Genomic DNA, 12957 nt, shown 5'->3' with positions numbered 1-12957 from the left:
CATTACTATCATCTAATAACATGACTGCCAAAGGATTGTCATGATAACTTATCCTGTGCAAATATGCTGAACTAAATCTTTTAATTTCATCTTTAACAAAAGGTACATTCAGATCTGAATGAATGGCTTTATTTGTTATGAACCAAGGCGCGTTTGTAATTAATCTTAGAGTTTTCGATTGGTATCTTTGTAGAATTTCAATATTTGAATTACAAGCAGTGCCCCAAAGTTGCACACCGTATGTCCATATAGGTTTTAGTATAGATTTATATAATAGTAATTTATTTTCAAGATATAACTGCAATGTATGCCCAAGTAGCCAATAAAGTTGTTTGGTTTTTATTTTTAATTGTTTATTTTTGGCTTGTATGTGCTGTTTCCAAGTTAATCGTTTGTCCATGTGCATGCCGAGGTATTTAACGCAATCACTTTTAGGAATAGTATTACCATTTAAAAGCAAAGGAGGGCAGTCGCTTCGCCTTAATGTAAATAAAACGTGTACGGATTTACTCACGTTTGCTTTCATTTTCCAGCAATCTAACCAAGTCTGAATCTTGTTCAATTCTCTTTGCACTAAATTAGTTGCTTCAATTGGCGACTGGCTTGACGACAATAGAGCAGTGTCATCAGCATAAGTAGCAATTAATACATTTTCAGTTTCTGGAATGTCAGATGTAAAGATGGTGTATAGTACAGGGCCAAGAACGCTTCCCTGTGGTACTCCTGCATGAATGTATTTTATGTCAGACGTATCGTCATTTATCTTTACATAAAACGACCTGCTTGTTAAATAGGACTTGAGAATTAGATATACTTGAGAGGAAAATACTTTTTTTTAATTTGTATAGTAGACCATGATGCCAAACTTTATCAAATGCTTCTTGTATGTCTAAAAACGCAGCTGAACAATATTCTTTACGTTCTAAAGCATCAATAATGTGATTAATTACACGATGGCATTGTTCGGGAGTACCATGATATCGACGAAACCCAAATTGGTGTTCAGGTATCACCTTATTCTCTTTTAGTATTGGCAATAATCTGCGCAAAAATATTTTTTCAAATATTTTGGAGAATAAAGACAACAAACTGATTGGTCTATATGAAGTGATTTCGTTCTCAGATTTAGCTGGTTTAGGCACCATCACAATTTCAGCACATTTCCACTGGGTAGGGAAATGGTTAAGCCTTAAAATAGAATTAAATATAAGTGTTAGCAACATAATTCCTTTTTTAGGTAAGCATTTAGCTACTTTGGCATCAATTTTGTCATATCCTGGAGCTTTCTTGTTAGACAATTTCTCTATTTCAGTACGTATTTCAGCGGGTGTAATATGCTTCAGTGGTAAAGACATTTGACATGCTATGTCAAGGAATTCTAATATTTCAGCATCATTGTTCCTGCCACTGTTATCAAAAGGAGAGAAAGTTGTTTCAAGGTATTTACTAAATGCATTTGCTTTACTTTTATCTGTTCTACACCAAACGTTGTTACTGTCTTTGATAGGTACATTTATTTTTTTAGGCCGTTTTATGTATTTTGTAGCATTCCATATCCTATGGTCTTCATTATTTCTATAATTTAAACTCGCAATATATTCGGATATCGATTTATTTTTGAAATCAGCTAATTTTTCTTTCAGCTCCTTTGTGGCTTTGTTTAGAATAGTTTTGTCAGTTGGATTTCTGCTGGTTTGCCATTTTTTTCGTAAACGTCTTTTATTCTGTATTAATGCTCTAATTTCTGTAGACACATGAAATGAGTTGTGAGGCGAGAATTCATTCCTCTTTTGGGGAGTAGCAGCAAAAGCAGCTTCATGAATAAAGTTTGTAAAATCTTCAACTGTATCATCCAGTTCAGCTGAAGTTTTAATAGAGGTGTTAAGTACTATATTTTGAGTTAACCAGTTTTAAAATATGCAAATATTACTTTTGTTGCTTAAAGCAGAATATTTTCGTGGTTTAACATTGATTAATGTGTTGTAGCTGACAATAATTGGCGAGTGATCAGAGCTTAATTCTTCTGAGCTAACCGCATCTAAAAGCTGAGTTGGGATACCTTTATAAACGGCAAAATCTAAGAGGTCAGGAATTTTCAATGGATCACTTGGCCAATAGGTTGGCTCACCACTTGACAGAGTTCTTAAAATATTCTTAATAATGCATTTGTAAAGCTCTCTACCCTTTGGGTTTAGAATACGTGAGCCCCACCAGGGATGCTTAGCATTGTAATCTCCTCCTACAAAAAATCTTGGACCGAGCCCACTAAAATTTGAAAATAAAAAGAAGTCATTCGGTGCCAAGTTAAGACTTTATGGTGGATGACTCATCAAATTGATGTTTTGAGTGTTCAAATATTGACAACTGAATATTCGTCGACAGAGAGTTTGCATTGTCGTGGTAAAGAGTGATTCGTCTCCGGCGGTTGGTTTCGCTGATTTCTTGAAACTGTCAAAGAAATGTTTATACGTAGGTTGCTATATATATTTCTGGCCTAATAATGTAATTAGGCATATTTATAAACGAAAATGTTTTTTTTTTTTTTAATTTTTTTGTCGATTGCTGTTTTGTTGGGCTCATACGCATAGATCCATGATTCGTCACCTGTGACGATCTTATAAACGTCTTTTGAAGCACCGCGATCGAATTTTTTCAGCATTTCTTTACACCAATCCACACGAGCCGTTTTTTGAGCGATTGTCAAATTGTGCGGGATCCAACGAGATCAAACCTTTTTTACGGCCAGGTGTTCATGCAATATCGAATGTATGCTGGTGGGAGAAATGTATAGGCATGCTTCTATCTGAAGGTATGTTACATGACGGTCTTGCATTATCTGTTCACGTACGGCATCGATGTTTTCTGGCACAACGGCTGTTTTTGGACGACCTTCACGGAATTCGTCTTCGAGCGAGCGTCGGCCACGATTGAATTCGTTGTATCAGTTTTTCACAGTGCTATAGGATGGTGCTTCATAGCCATACAAAGATTTTAGTTCATCGATGCACTCTTGTCGTGATAATCCACGTCGAAAGTTGTGAAAAATGATCGCACGAAAATGTTCACGAGTTAATTCCATTTTTTGGCCGAGATGATTTTTTTAATTCCCTTTAAATAAAACAATTCACGATTAAATGACGAAACGTTCTGAGTGATGTTATGCTAAACAAGTAAGGAAGGGCTAAGTTCGGGTGTCACCGAACATTTTATACTCTCGCATGATAAAGTGATAATCGAGATTTCATTATCCGACATTTACATATTTTTTTATTTTGCTGTAAAATGAATTAGATTAGATCAATTTGTGTACTTTGAGTATTGAATTGTATTCTCATTTCCTAATGTATATATTATATAGAGAAGGCATCAGATGGAATTCAAAATAGCTTTATATTGGGAGAAGGCGTGGTTGTGAACCGATTTCACCCATATTTCGTACATGTCATCAGAGTGTTAAAAAAATATTATATACCGAATTTCATTGAAATCGGTTGAGTAGTTCCTGAGATATGGTTTTTGGTCCATAAGTGGGCGACGCCACGCCCATTTTCTATTTTTAAAAAAGTCTGGGTGCAGCTTCCTTCTGTAGTTTGTTCCGACAAAATTTAGTGTTTCTAACGTTTTTTTTTAGTCGCAATTTTAGTGATTTGCAACATAACCTTTGTATGGGAGGTGGGCGTGGTTATTATCCAATTTCTTCCAGTTTTGAACTGTATATGGAAATGCCTGAAGGAAACGACTCGGTAAAGTTTGGTTGACATAGCTATAGTAGTTTCCGAGATATGTACAAAAAACTTAGTAGGGGGCGGGGCCACGCCCACTTTTCCAAAAAAAATTACGTCCAAATATGCCCCTCTCTAATGCGATCCTTTGTGCCAAATTTCACTTTAATATCTTCATTTATGGCTTAGTTATGACACTTTAAAGGTTTTCGGTTTCCGCCATTTTGTGGGCGTGGCAGTGGGCCGATTTTGCCCATCTTCGAACTTAACCTTGTTATGGAGCCAAGAAATACGTGTACCAAGTTTCATCATGATATCTCAATTTTTACTCAAGTTACAGCTTACACGGACGGACAGAGACGGACGGACAGACGGACGGACAGACGGACGGACAGACAGACGGACGGACAGACAGAGATCCGGATTTCAACTCTACTCGTCACCCTGATCACTTTGGTATATATAACCCTATATCTGACTCTTTTAGTTTAAGGACTTACAAACAACCGTTATGTGAACAAAACTATAATACTCTCCTTAGTAACTTTGTTGCGAGAGTATAAAAATGTCAAACTTTCCAATGGAAATGTCAGATTGCACCTGGCAACACTTAGTGTTGCCCTAGGCCAGAATATATATAGCAGCCCTCGTACTATTCTCAACATTTACTGCACGGCGTTGTTCCAGAGGCATAGTGGCGACATGGCTATGATAAAATTATGAGAGTGCAACACTGGTGTTGCTAATACACACCATACACTCAATCCATCAAAAAAAAATCAGTTGATGTATTGACAAACTTCAAATTTTTTGTGGTGTTACGATCTTCAACCCCGTGCCAGTGGGATTTACCAGAATATCAAAAAACTACAACTGCTGCCATTGCTGCGATTATTTACGAAAAGTATTATTAATAAAAATGGGTTATAAAAACTATTTTATTTATAATTTTAAACTATTTTAATCAATTATTTTGTACAAACACTTAGAAACGCAAACGACTTGTTGAGCTTGTAGAGAAAAATCTCAAGGTAAGCTACAAATGGGGAAACAGTAAAAATAAAATTAAGGCACCGTTGGAAATTTTTCGAACAAAAAGAGAGAGAGTAATATATTCAACATAGTCTTTTTCTTGTAGAAACATATTTTCGTATGGAATCTCTTAACGAAATTTACATTTAACACACGATAAAAAATGAATAGCTGGGGATGCCTAGGCGCAAGGGTAGTTTTATTGCGATATCTTAATTATTGTTCAAGTATCGCTTCATGAATAGACTGACAGGCATCAGATCATTTCGTCATCCTGATCAATTTGGTATATATGGTAAAACCTTTTTATTTAAACCCATTCGTTGAAATATTTTTTTTAGGTAGGTATGACTACATTGACATCTGTACCAAATATCACATCAAAATAATCATTAATTTTAGAATACTGTTGTTTTTCTGAAGTACACAAAGGGCATTCGCGGACTTTCAAGATTAGAAATTATTCAACGAAGAAGTTCCTTTGCATTTTGTAGGCGGAACCAACTAAAATGTTGGTTAAATGTTCAGAATATTGGAAAAGGCCTTCGACGATAATTTTTTGTCGCGAGCAAGTGTTTTTTATTGGTAAAAATTATTCAAATAGGGTCGATACGGCCATCAACATCAACTTATGGTCAATACGTCAATAAAATGGAGGAATTGGTGCTTGCGAATCCACAATTAACAGTCAAAGATCTTACTGGTATCGTTGGAATATCGGAAGGATCAGAGAAAAACATTTTGAATGATCATATGACCTAAGAAAATTGAAAGCTCAAAATAGCATCGTTTTAACATTAAATTCGGCATGAAAGGCCTATTGGGCAGTTCGCTAAGCAATTTAATTTTTCTTTTATTTTTTGATCCAATACGTTTGCTAACTGCCGAGAAAGATATTGATTCCACGCTCATAAAACTTTTGAACTGGTCCAAATGGCTTCTGGCATCTTGACTGATTGATTTGAAGGTTATTCCACCCAAAAAATCTACATGGACCAGAACAAGTAATAGTTAGATGGTGCCATGTCTGGAGTATATGTTGAGTGCGGTAGCACATCCCATTCAAACTGCAAAAACTTTTGTGACCATAACAGGCAATATTCAGTGCGAAAATCTACTTATTATCCCTTTAGTCCCCTATGCCTTTGTATAAATAAAATGATGTTTAACTTTTTTAAGTATGAACAAAATGAAACTTTATTTATTTATTTCAAATTGTCTTGATTACAGATTGATTAAATATTAATATAGAACGGAACTCACATAAAAAATACGCTTACGCGTTTATAGCCGTGTTAACAACAGCATGCCAGTCATTCTTCTTTTCACAACGTGGCGCCAATTGGAAATGCCCAGCAAAGTCAGGTCCTGCTCCACCTGGTCTTTCGAACGGAGCGGAGATTTTCCTCTTCCTCTGCTTCCCCCGGCGGGTACTGCGTCGAATACTTTTAGAGTTGTCTCTTGATTCGTTGAACTCTGTCAAATTCGCCGTGGCCAACGCGCAAAGGACCATAAATCTTTCGCAGAACTTTTCTCTCGAAAAGTCCGACTCACCAGATGCTGTCATCGTCTATGCCTCTGCACCGTATAGCAGGACTGGAATAATGACTGACTTATAGAGTTTGGTTTTTGTTCGTCGACAGAGGACTTTACTTCTCAATTGTCTACCCAGTCCAAGAGTTATTCTGCGTTGTATAACTAGGCTGACATTGTTGTTTTTGCTGTTAATGCTGGTTCTAAGATAGACGAAATTATCTACAACTTCGAAGTTATGACTGTCAATAGTGACGTGGGAGGCTAGTCGCGAGTGCGACGACTGTTTATTTGATGACAGGAGGTATTTCGTCTTGCCCTCGTTCACTGCCAGACCCATCAGCTTCGATTCCTTATCCAGTTTGGAGAAAGCAGAACTAACGGCGCGGGTGTTGAGGCCAATGAAAGCAATATCATCGGCATACAACAGCAACTGTATACTCTTATAGAAGATTGTACCCTCTCGATTAAGGTCTGCAGCTGGAATTATTTTCTCCAAGAGCAGATTGAAGAAGTCGCAAGAAAGAGAAAGAGAGTCCCCTTGTCTGAAACCTCGTTTGGTATCGAACGGCTCGGAGAGGTCCTTCCCGATCCTGATGAAGCTTTTGGTATTGTTCAACGTCAGCTTACACAGCCGTATTAGTTTTGCGGGGATACCAAATTCAGACATCGCGGCATAGAGGCAGCTCTTTTTCGTGCTGTCGAAAGCAGCTTTGAAATCGATGAAGAGGTGGCGAGTGTCGATTCTCTTTTCGAGGGTTTTTTTCAAGATTAGGCGCATGGTGAATATCTGGTCAGTTGTTGATTTCCTAGGCCTAAAGCCGCACTAATAAGGTCTAATGAGTTTGTTGACGATGGGCTTTAATCTTTCACACAATACGCTCGATAGAACCTTATACGCGATGTTGAGGAGGCTTTTCCCACGGTAGTTGCCGCAGATTGTGGGGTCTCCCATTTTGTGTATTGGGCAAAGCACACTTAAATTCCAATCGTTGAGAATGCAGTCGTCCAACCATATTTTACAAAAAAGCTGATGCATGCTCCTTATCATGTTTTAAGACATGTAGTTCCGTATAAAGTACGATTTGATCAACTGTAAAAACTCCATAGCGACAAAAAGGAAAACCTTATATGGATTTATTTTACATAATTTGGGTTACTTACTATATATTATGCTTTCTTATTTTTGTTGTCTTTTTTTCATTTAAAAAAATGTGTCCTTAACCCCGGAATTAATTTGTGAAATGCAATTTTATTCAAATCAAATTATGTATTTTAGTTCAGAAAGCGTGCAACATGTCTTTGATTGTGAGATTGCCGCACTTAACTTCCAATAAAGACCAACAGCTGGAACGTATCACTTCATATACATAGGTACATACATTACATTACATGAATATGCATAAGCATGTATGGTATATGTATATGTATATGCCATACCAATTCACAGATCGCTGACATTTATGAAATTGCAAAAATTTCAAATATTGACATCAAATGCTATGATGGAAAAGAGCTAAGTTGATTGACATAATGCGTTAAGGTTCAAAACGCAAGGGTTCAAGCAAACAATTTTCACAACTAAAACAATTTTGTAAAATGCAGTTTAAAAATATTTAAATCGATATAATGATAACATAAGGAATGTATGTAGATGTTGTTGATTGGCTATTTAGCTTCCAGCTAACAAGCTTGATAAATTAAAAGTAAGTTTCCATTAATGACTTATATGTATCTCCTTTAAATTATTTCAAAATATTATAAGCGGGCATCTAACACAATAATTTGTAATATTAATAAAAAAGGCAAATACATAGTCTGATGACCGGCCTTTAGATATAGGATAAACAGGGCATTATTTAAGGTGATCTATTTCGAGGATCCCTAATTTTTTAAAGAAAAAACACAGAAACTTCAAATTTAATGCGGAATGTTTATTATTAATCGAAAGAACATCCTTGGCATTTCCTTTTTGAAGATTATCTTTTCCAAGTGTTGGACGCGGCTTCTGTTGTCTAATTTTCGATGACTCGTTCGAATATTTCGTCTGGTAACTGGCGAATGATACGCTTGATCTTTTGGCCTGAATCGTCTAACCTTGTGATATCACACGATTTTGGTGGCCATTCGACCGGCCCAAAATTATCTGCTCACCGAAGTGTTCTCTCAATAAATCAATTTTTTGATGCGATGTGTGGGAAATGGCTTTCTCTTGTTGAAACTAAATGCCGCCGAGATCATGAGCTTCAATTTCAGACATCGGTTATCATGGCGCGGTAACGGTCGCATTGACAGTTACGTTGTCACCGGCATAATTTTTAAAGAAATATTGACTGATGATTCCACCGGCCCGCAAGCCATACCAAACCGTTGTTTTTTCTGGATGAAATGGCAGCTCTTGAATCTCTTCAGGCTGCTCTTTGTCCTAAATGCGGGAATATTGCTTGTTTACATACCCCTTGAGCCAGAAATGGGCCTCATCGCTGATGAAAATTTGGCTGGAAAACGTCGCCAAACAATACTGAACAAAAAAAAGATGACAGCTTGACACAACTCACACGTGATCTGTCACAAAAAGGCTATAAAAATGTACCTCTACGTGGAACAGTGGCGGATCCAGAGTAGAATTTTGGGATGGGAAGTATATGGTTTTGTTCTTGCAACTCAAAGTTCTTTTCTTCGCGGAGTGCCACTTATGATGGAAATAACGTACAACTTTTAACTTTTGGGGGGAACTGTTTATTACTTTATCTTCCATTTCCGATGCGTTTCATACTACTATGCGTCTTTTCCACCTTTTAAAATTATGATACCTATCCAAATTCCTCTATTTCGATTATGACCATAGGTTCCGTGTCCGTAATGAAATCCGTATGTGAATTAGCTTTAAAAACCGATAAAATAGTCTAATTTACTGATTTTGATGTTCTTGCTGATCTATACATAGGTCAGGGACTCTCTCGATTTGTTCTCCTTCCCTCAAATACTCAATACTAAATGTATATAGTTTCCGCACTTGGCACATCTTTATTTGTTACCAGCATTATTATTTGAAAGTGCTTATGCCGGAACGAAAAACTAAATTATGCTAAATAAGTACACCATTAAGTGAGTTTGGCTTATTCAATTAAATTTGTATTATAATTAAAAACTTCTTCAAATAATTTTCATTTGGTGTTTGTATGCTCAATTTATTCTTTAATAGCTTATTTTTACTGAGTTACACATAGAAATAAATAAATAATAAAATTGCTTGAGTTATGTTTCATAATAAAAAAAACGAAATCACAGACTGTTGAATCAGTTATTAGCAGAACAAGGTTTCGATCCTCGGACCTCTGGGTTATGGGCCCAGCACGCTTCCACTGCGCCACTCTGCTGCTTATCCACAATGCGAAACAACGTGGTCAAACGTTTTTCGACAAGAACAAAACTAGTACAAGAACATATATATGTATGGGTAAACATGTTTCAAAAATCACCCCTGCAAATGTTATTCTTTCGTGGCACCAGTTCTGCAAGAAACTCTAATTGGAAAAACTGATTTTATTAACTTTTAAAATATTTTGGTACTACATATATTGAATGCAAATCTAAGTTAGTTGCTTTGCAAATACTTGTTCATCTCGAATTTCATATCTTCGATTATATAACCAGTAGGTGGCGCAGTTCTGTATTGCATTTCTCAAAATCATATTTGAATAGTACGCTTTGTTTTGAAACTGGAACGCATATTATTTTCCAAAATTGGACCGCTAGATGTCTCTGTATTCAAAGAAGTTCTTAGTTCTCACTGTAAATCAGAATATTTTCGGAAAGTTATGATTCCGAAAATGAAGATTCACAGAGGGACTTATGCTAAATTCACTGACATTTGGCCTTCTACGATGTGTAGACACTGTAGTAGAACCAATTTAACATTTTGTTTATTATTCCTATAGACCACTAAATTATTCAAAATACTTGGTATACAATTAATCTATATTTTAATAATTTTTAATCGATACAAAAATTTTTTTTCAAAATAATACCACTTAACTACAAAAAAACTCATAATTTAATACTCAATCAAGCCCGCCTGAAGATATTGGAACAACTAATTTGGGATATTGCGTTTCCAAAGTTTGCTTTTTTGTATCTTAAATTGGTCGAACATTTCTTCATGCCGGCGATATCAAATATGTATAGCTCGCTGCCGAAAATATCACTCACTCTGTAAGATATATTAAAGAAATTCAAAGAGAATTCTGATATTCATTTCCTGATAATAATATGGCCTTACGTTACCGGGTCGATACTTACTTCAATCTCTATATGTGCCTAGTTAATATAATTTCGTTAATGACGAACAACGTCCAGGACGGCCATCAAAATCAATTGATGATCAACACGTCAATGGGAATATAGGAATCGGTGCATGAGAATCGACGTTTAACGTCAGAGTTCTTACTGGCCTCGTTAGAATTATGGAAGGGTCAGCGAAACCCATTTTGAAAGCTCAATTCGGCGTAAGAAAAGTGAAAGCACGATTGGTTTCAAAATCACTCAATATTTTCGAAACACTTTGAAACAATGCTTTCTGACTACTAAGATGCCATGAAACGTATTACTAATGGCGACGAGTCTTAGATCTATGCTTAATACCCGGAAACAGACGTTCAGTCGGCCGAATATAGTGTCGAAGGTAAGCCGAAGCCGAAGAATCCTGAAGCAGCATGACAAAATCATTGTTATGTTTACAGTTTTCTTCGATTATCGAGGTGTGGTGCACTCCAAATTCCTTTCGCCCAACCAAACTGTCAACAAGAAATACTATTTGAATATTACGCGTCGTTTGAGCGAAGTTATTCGCAAAAAGAGACTGGAAATATGGGCCGACAACTCTTGGCCGACGACTTTTGGGGTTTTTATATAATACGCCGTAGCATATGTCGCGTTGTTTCTTTATGAGTTTTTCGTTAAATTTTCAACCAATATCGTGCCGAAAAAACCGTTTTCACCTGATTAAGCTCCGTGTGACTTCGGGCTATTCAGAAAACTCAAACGACCGCTTCGGGAAAACTATTTTGAGTCAATTGAAAACATTAAACGTGAATCGCTACGCACATTGAAGGCTATTCCGGAAATTGCCTTTAACAACTGTTTCGAGGATTGGAAACAAACGTTTGCACAAGGGTATTTGGGCCCAGAGGGACTACTTTGAGGGAGACGACATAGATTTTGAAGAATAAATTAAGTATTTTAAAATTATTAACAAAGTCTTACCATTTTTGCTTATAGGAGTATATATATATAATTTGGCGGTGAAAATGGCTGAAATCGATCCACGTATTTACGCCGAATGTATGAATGAAGTTTAAGTTTTCTTAAAAAAATTTCATAGGAATCTGTTCTTGAATCTACTTTAGTTTAATGTCAATGTAAAGAACATAAAAAATACTCTTTACAACTAGCTCAGAGCTTCACCTAGGCACAATTTACCAGTTAAAGTGATTTACGACTTTACACTTGACCGTAAATCCTTGGTTTAATATGTGATGACATATGCCAACACGTGAAATATTATAATGTTTGTTTGTTGTTAGTTTAGTTTAGAAAATTGGGCTTCAAATCTCCTGATAAATGATTTTCGCAACTTCGCTTGACTTTATGGTCATATATGTATATATGTGACCTGGTCTACGAAAAGGGGGCTTAGGTGTCAAAAAAAGGAGAACAATTAATTAGCCCCCTTTTCGTAGACCAAGTCACATATGAAAAGTCTCAATAGAAAATGACTCATTGCGTAGTTAGGTTAGGGTTAGGTTAGGTCGTAGGGAAGACCTTAATTGCTTGATCTCACTTGGACAGATGCTCGTCCTTTGTGTTACCCAAAAACTCCTATAAGTATATCACCATATCCTTATAGATCGGCGAAACGTTTTGAGCTTACTACAAGTTTATTTAGGCGCTTAATATCAATCCAAGCTACTTCGCTAGGTTCTTTGTGGGCGTATCTACCGAGACATTTCAATCTCAGTCTGGCAAAAGCTGGACAATAGAGGAGAAAGGGAAAAAGATATTCTAGCTCGCCTTCCGCAAAGAGCGTCCTGCAAAATATTTAGCCGTACTACGTGTGAACCAATTGGACCCTTTCTTTAGTACATTTATGGATATCGATTCGCACTTCTTCTGTTAACACTTGCAATATTTCTGAACACCCAAAAATATTTCCTCACCTCTGGTGCTTGCAAATTAAAGGAGACATTGTTCGAGAGTATAAAATTTTCGGTTCACTGGAACTTAGCTCTTCTCGAACATTTGTGTTTATGCTGTTCTAACGGCATGAAATATTCCCGGTATTTTGAGGTATGGTGGTTTCCAGCCGATTTTAATTCGCTTACAAAAATCTGGGCAGTCGTTAAAACAACTAGCAATTGTTCAGCTTCAGTCGAAATTGCTAAGTCTATCGCATAGATGACTGCCGCAAACACCGTATATAAGGTATGTAAACAACCATATACAAATGTTATGTGGGTGTTCTCGATAATCTTGTAAACATAATTTAGTTATTACGTTATTTATTACACTTCGGAGCGACGCTTCGCTGGCAAGCAAACGCCTGTAAACAAACGGCGCCGACTGGGCTAATGACATGCGCTAGAGCAAGTGCACTTGCAGTTTTGGGTAT

The 12957-nt window shown here is 36.5% G+C and overlaps 1 non-coding gene across 1 annotated transcript; it reads right to left on the bottom strand.

The window, feature by feature from the left end:
- Positions 1-9595: 9595 nt before the first annotated feature.
- Trnam-cau (transfer RNA methionine (anticodon CAU)) lies at positions 9596-9667 on the bottom strand. The gene has a single exon. It is a non-coding gene; the product is annotated as a tRNA-Met (tRNA).
- Between the last annotated feature and the right edge of the window lie 3290 nt (positions 9668-12957).

The sequence above is a fragment of the Bactrocera neohumeralis genome, chromosome 2 (genome assembly GCF_024586455.1).
Source record: "Bactrocera neohumeralis isolate Rockhampton chromosome 2, APGP_CSIRO_Bneo_wtdbg2-racon-allhic-juicebox.fasta_v2, whole genome shotgun sequence".
Classification (NCBI taxonomy): Eukaryota; Metazoa; Arthropoda; class Insecta; order Diptera; family Tephritidae; genus Bactrocera; species Bactrocera neohumeralis.
The sequence above is the reverse complement of the archived record's forward strand: the minus strand, read 5'-3'. Positions and strand labels throughout refer to the sequence as shown.